The 6,448-nt window shown below is 25.0% G+C and overlaps 1 long non-coding RNA gene across 1 annotated transcript; it reads right to left on the bottom strand.

Moving 5' to 3' along the window:
- Window positions 1-5,032: 5,032 nt before the first annotated feature.
- LOC140921076 (uncharacterized) lies at window positions 5,033-6,161 on the bottom strand. Its single transcript, XR_012163942.1, has 3 exons — window positions 6,077-6,161; window positions 5,913-5,985; window positions 5,033-5,375 (listed from the first exon to the last, which is right to left on the bottom strand). It is a non-coding gene; the product is annotated as an uncharacterized lncRNA (long non-coding RNA).
- Window positions 6,162-6,448: the final 287 nt, after the last annotated feature.

Here is a 6,448-nt window from a genome sequence, read left to right as displayed (position 1 = left end):
TATATATATATATATATATATATATATATATATATATATATATATATATTTAAACACAACACACTATTTAAGATATCAATATTGAGTATTATGCGATCTATTTTAAAATTACGTAGAATTATATCTCAAATCAATAAAGGTCGAATTTATTGGTTTAGTTCAACTTGGACTCAAGCGCATAAAAAATATCAATTTAATTTAATTAGTTTTGGTTAAATTTTTGGTATCATAGGATAATTTGGTTTGATTTTTATATCTCTGTATAAAATTCACAATTGTATCTGTCTATAAAATTTACAACTCAGATAATTGTAATTTAGGTTGAAAATTTTAGTTTATTTTACAATAATAGTATTTTTTTTATAAATAATTCCCTCCTATTTTTTTATTTTATTTATAATTGACATTTGAGTTATAATTTGGTAAACAAAAATTGATGTAGTTGATTCATGTTATGGATCAAAAAGATCAATTTTTGTTGATAAATTATAAGTCAAATGTATCTTATAAAAAAGTAATATTATTGGAACACAAAATATGACACAAATACAATACTTTGTAAAACAAAGAGGATCACGTTTTATATTTATACTCCAATACATATTATGGTGTTACATGTATGATCGGACTTAAGGTGATATAACTAACAAGATCTTCCTCTAAAAAAAATTCATATTATCTTCGTACTTATATGTAGTATTCATTTGAAAAATAAAATGTCTATTTTGTAGCAACTTGACCTCTTTGACCGATATTATTATTCATGATCTTATTGTCTCATTTATTTCCTTGAAAATTCACAAGTTTTGCGTTCCATAAAAGGGGAACCCGATACTAAGGAATAAATATCACTACATGTTCATTCACTCCTACTACTAATTGAGCTACTAGCTAATTTTCTCAAAATTACAAGATACATTAATGTTGAAAATGATGATGATAATAATATCAGTCACTTGGTATAAATGGAAAAAATAAGAAAGTCTCACACATGAGGGATGACACAAACTAGTAGTATTTATAAGGTGAAAGTATGACAATTGGGGTGTACTCTAAGGGGTCCCCAATTTTGTGAAGGGTGAGAAGGCATGCAAATAGATCACCACACGCGTGCGCTGATTCAATATTTGATTCGGTCAATTCCTTCTCTGAATTCGTGCATCAATTTTCCGCGTTCCAGTTTTCTATGGATTTGCGCATCAATTTTTTGCCCCAGTCAAAACCTGATTTGATGGATGGCGGATTTTTCTCTCCTTCAGTTGCAGAGTTCCTCTATTTATAGACGACTCTACTAAATTAGAAAAGCAAACCAAAAATTCTTTGAAAATCTGAGACTTTTATCTGCTTCTGCCTTTTTGCTTCATCTTCTTTTCTTCTGCTTCCGACCGATATTATTATTCATGATCTTATTGTCTCATTCATTACTACCATATTACAAGTGACAATTTTTAACTGTCATATTAATGGTGTAATTCTAAAACGGTTTTCTACGGTGCAGTAGACATCCAATATAATTTATCTAAGTTGTTTTATCCTAGGGGACTTCATAATTGATATTTTATCTTGCATAATTTGAGCAGTGCCGCAAAACATCTTAAAAAGAACTAGTAATATCTTCGGTGATATAAGTTTATTTTGAAACAGTTTTTTGAAACTCAAAAAACAATAATTAATGATGTTTTCACAAAAATACTCTTAATTAAATAAAGAAAATTAAAAAACAAACTATAAATTGTTAATAAATTTAAGCTATATTTTGTAAGAAAAAAAAACGAGTTTGTACGAGTTATTTATGGACTTATAGTTTATAGCATTTTTTAATAAGTTAATTCAAGAAAATTATGAGTTTATAGCTTATCATTTTTTCTTCTAATTTTACCCTTATTATTGTTAATAAAATAATTTTTTACTATTTATATTTTTTTATTATAGTTTAAAATAAATAATTTTAAAATAATATAAATATATTATTTTCAATAAAATTAATAAATAATAATTTAAAGTAAATGTTTTCAAATAATTTAATAATATAATTTTAAATTATTCAGAAAAATATTTAAGTTTTAAAATAATCAATATTTATAGTAATTAATTAATTCAAATTTAAAAATAAAATAAAATAATAAAAATATATCATATTATTAAATTTAAAATTAATTAAAAAAATTAAATTGTTACTTTTAAAATATTTTAAGAATAAATTTACAAATTTCATTTTTAATTAAAAATGTCTTTTATGCTATTTTATATTTTAAATTAATTGAATTATTAATTTTATCAAAAACATCAATTAATTATAAGTTATCAACTATAAATTCATTTTACTAAGTATAACTTAAATATAAAAATAATTTTTCTTAATTCTTATACATTAATTAAGAGGGTTAGGGAAAACTTGATTATTTAGAGTCCAATGTTAATAAGTCGACAATAGTTTTTTATTTATTTATTTAATTTTTATGCACACATTGTGAATTTTATATATAAGATAAGTTGTTAATTTTGAGTTTAGTCTATCAAAAATTCAATGTATAAGTCTGGTATGTGACTTGTCACAGACTTATTTTTTAAACTTGAGTCTGATATTGATAGCATATTTAAAAATCTATTTTATTTTATTATTTTTAAATAAGTAATTAAATATATTTTTAAATAGATTAGCTAATTAAGATGTCAATGAAATTAAATTCTATTTTGATATTTTATATTATATTTTGAAGAATATAATTTTATATACATAATATTTAAATTATATTTATAATAATATATTTAAATATATTAAAAACTAATTAAGACTGATTTGTGCAAATTGATAAAAGTTAAAAAATATTATTCATATTTTTTTAAATAAACCAAATTTATTATATAATTTATAGTCTGACCTTTTTAACCAATTATTTTAACTGTTTAAAAAAAATATAATCTGACCTGAACTTATTCTCGTAATATTCTCATAATATATGTATACAGATGAAATAAAACACGATATTGAATCCGACAATTAGAAGTTGAAGTTAGTACATAATAAGTTGAAAGGTTTTTTCTGCATTGTTAGAAGCACAATTCATAGGGAAAACAAAAAGTGAATGGTTATTGAAAAGGAGTGTCATTGGGGTAATTAAAAGGGACATGGTGACTAAAATTCGTGTGTTTTAAGTCGCGGCTAAATGCTGCGGTGATATGCATCATTTCCTCAAAAGCTATGTACGCTGTTACCATTTTCCACATCTCACAAAAGTCCACTCGCACGACCCACGCGCACCTCACAGCGTTACACGTGCACCGGCACCGTTAAAAATTTAAAATGTAACCAACTCATGTAATGGGACCCACAAGACACGTTCGTGGTTGGGAAGGAAAAGTACATATAACGCGTGTGGAAAGCACGTGAAGAATCGAAGGGGATAATGTGGGCCCGTCTTATCCATTTGCCGTGTTTCCCGGAAATGACAGTTATTGGTAGAATTGAATTTGGCCTCTGGGGAGTCGTGTGTTCGTGCTTATCCAAAACAAACCTTTGAAAGTGAAAAAAGTCTTTGTCTATAATTACGATGAATGCCACTAGACGTTTTGGTCTTTGGATTCTATCGCATGGAATGGAATGTTCGAGACGTATCTTTCACGCCATCGTCATATTTCCTTTTTGCTGTTTCATGTCGATTAAGCTTCCTCATCAACCAACTCCATAATTATTTTTGGATTTAATTGACATGCATTCGTGTTATAAACAATTTTCCACGATAACTTAATATAAATAATTGATGATATAATTATTGATTCACAAAAATTATAATTATATGATATAATCGTTCAATTAATAATTCATATTATTATATCTGATCTTAATTATAACAAATTTTTTAGAGATTTTTTAATCTCATTTATAAAAAAAATTATGAATTTTAAGATGTATTTAATGTGTCTTTTAAATATTAGTGAATGTAGTTAATGTCTCACACTTTTTTTATCTCTGTCTCTAACTATAAACATACTTTAAAAAAAATCCACAAATGTAAACTCCTTTTAAATTATTAATATCTTTGTATCTAATTATAAGTATCCATTGACCAACAAATTTACCCATTAATATAAGCACATTTTCAATTTACTAGAAATATTTATTATTCTTTTCACATATAACTCTAACCAATAATAATACTTTGTTTTGGAATATGAGAAATTATTGTTAAATATATTGATAAATAAATGATATTTTAATTATTTTTCAATACAAAATGAACACATTAATTATATTATCAACTTTTTTTATTAAGAGTAAAATTTGCAATATGAGTTTATATTTTGGAACATACACAATAAGAATTCATTGAATTTGTGAGAGCCAAAAGCCATCACAAATGGGGGAATTGCAGGCACAAAAGAGATATTTGTGGCGATCTTAGGCAGCCACAAATAAGGTGGTCACAAACCTTTGTGGTGGTCAAAATGATCACAAAATGTGAATTTTTCTTTGCTTTTTGTGAGGACAAATGCAGCCACAAAGTTCTCCTTTTTTGAGAGTTTAGACCGCCACAAATTCTTCCTTTTGTGAGGGCTTAAATCACCACAAAGGTTAAAACTGAATTTTAAAATTAAGCTTTTGTGGGCGCAGACCGCCACAAATGTCTCCCTTCGTGAGGGTTTATGCCGCCACAAATGTTTCACTTTATTAAAAAAATAATTTTATTAAATTTGAAATTAATATTAAAAATTGATATTATATATATAAATTATTATCAATATAAATTTAAAAATTAAATTTAAAATATAATATTTAAATTTAAATTAAATATATTATATTTAATAAACTAATATCAATATCAATATCAATATAAATTTAAAATTTAAATTTAAAATATAATATTATAATTTAATTAAAATTTAAATTAAATTTAAAATATAATATTCAAATTTAAATTTAAAAATTAAAATAACTATTATATATAAAAATATAATATTAATATTAATTAAAGTAATTACTACCAAACCAAATAAAACATTCTAAAATTAATAAATCATGTCTTACAAACCAAAAATTAAACACACCATAATTAAATAGGACAAGATATAATGTGTTCGTACAAATAAAAAATAAAATCAAGAAATTATTCAAGTACATCATTAATCATCGTAATAATTCCTCTGATCAATCACTCCACTCCCTCCATCATTATTTGCTGGAATGTTACCTGATGACAGAAGTCCCTCAAAAGTATTATTAGTTTGTGTTGGAGGAGACATCATGGTTTGAAATTTGATTTCATCTTCAACTACACCACCACTAGTCGAAGGAGGAGCCATAACTGGTTGAAGTTGATTTAAATCTGGTCTAATCAAGCCAGATGTTGGCATAGTTGGTCGGTATGGAGTTTGATCTGGTTGAGGTTGAGGTATGTGAATATAATAAATTATCATCAAGAATGTAATTATATAAAACAAAATAAAATTTTAAAAAGCATTATATATAAAATTTGACATACTTTATATGCAATTAGGGGAGCATTTGCAAAAAATATAATAAATTATTATCAAGACTATAATTATATAAACCAAAATAAAATTTTAAATGATGTTTAATGAAATTTTTCATAAAATAATTCCTTATATATAAACAAAAGTAGAGACTGTTAAAATATATAAATTTTTTGTACGAACTCTACAACTCTTATTAATAACTAACAACAAATATTAATATCATCAATTTTAATAATTTTTTTAAAAAATAATTATATTAAAATCAATAAGTTTTACATGTGTTTCAAATTTTTATTTATCATATATTATGTAAACAACATAATTTCTATAATAACATTTCGAATGACGAACTTTTTATATATTTTAAAAATAATATAAATATATTTATAATATCACATATTTTACTAATCTATATTTAAAATGTATAAAATACTAACTTGATGACAGGTAGTGTCTGACTTGAAGCTTTCATATAGCTGAGAACTCTTCGAGGTAAACACTATATCACCACTGTCAAAATAAAAATTCAATAATATTCATTAAATAAATAACTTCAAATAAAAAATAAAATAAAAAAACTAAATATATAATATAAACTTACCAAAATTCAAGATAGTAAAGAACAACCTTGGAGAAATAATTTTTGTAGAGAGAAGGTGGAGATAAAATTTAGAAAGAAAGTTTAGAGAGAAGGTAGAAGTGAAAAGTGATAAGAGGAGTGAAGTGATATTTATAGAAAATTATTGATATTTTGTGGCGGCTTTAATGGTCAGAAAATGAGGAATTTGTGGCGGCATGAGCGGCCACAAATTGCAACGGATCAATGGGCATTTGTGGCAGCCTTTGCCCTCACAAAGTGCAACGGACCAATGATTTTGTGGCGGTCTGGGCGGCCACAAATGACTTGCCTTTTGTGGCGGCATTTACCATCACAAAGGGTTGATTTTGTGGCTGAAAAAGCCATCACAAAGAA

This window comes from Cicer arietinum, chromosome 7 (genome assembly GCF_000331145.2).
Source record: "Cicer arietinum cultivar CDC Frontier isolate Library 1 chromosome 7, Cicar.CDCFrontier_v2.0, whole genome shotgun sequence".
Lineage (NCBI taxonomy): Eukaryota > Viridiplantae > Streptophyta > Magnoliopsida > Fabales > Fabaceae > Cicer > Cicer arietinum.
The sequence above is the reverse complement of the archived record's forward strand: the minus strand, read 5'-3'. Positions and strand labels throughout refer to the sequence as shown.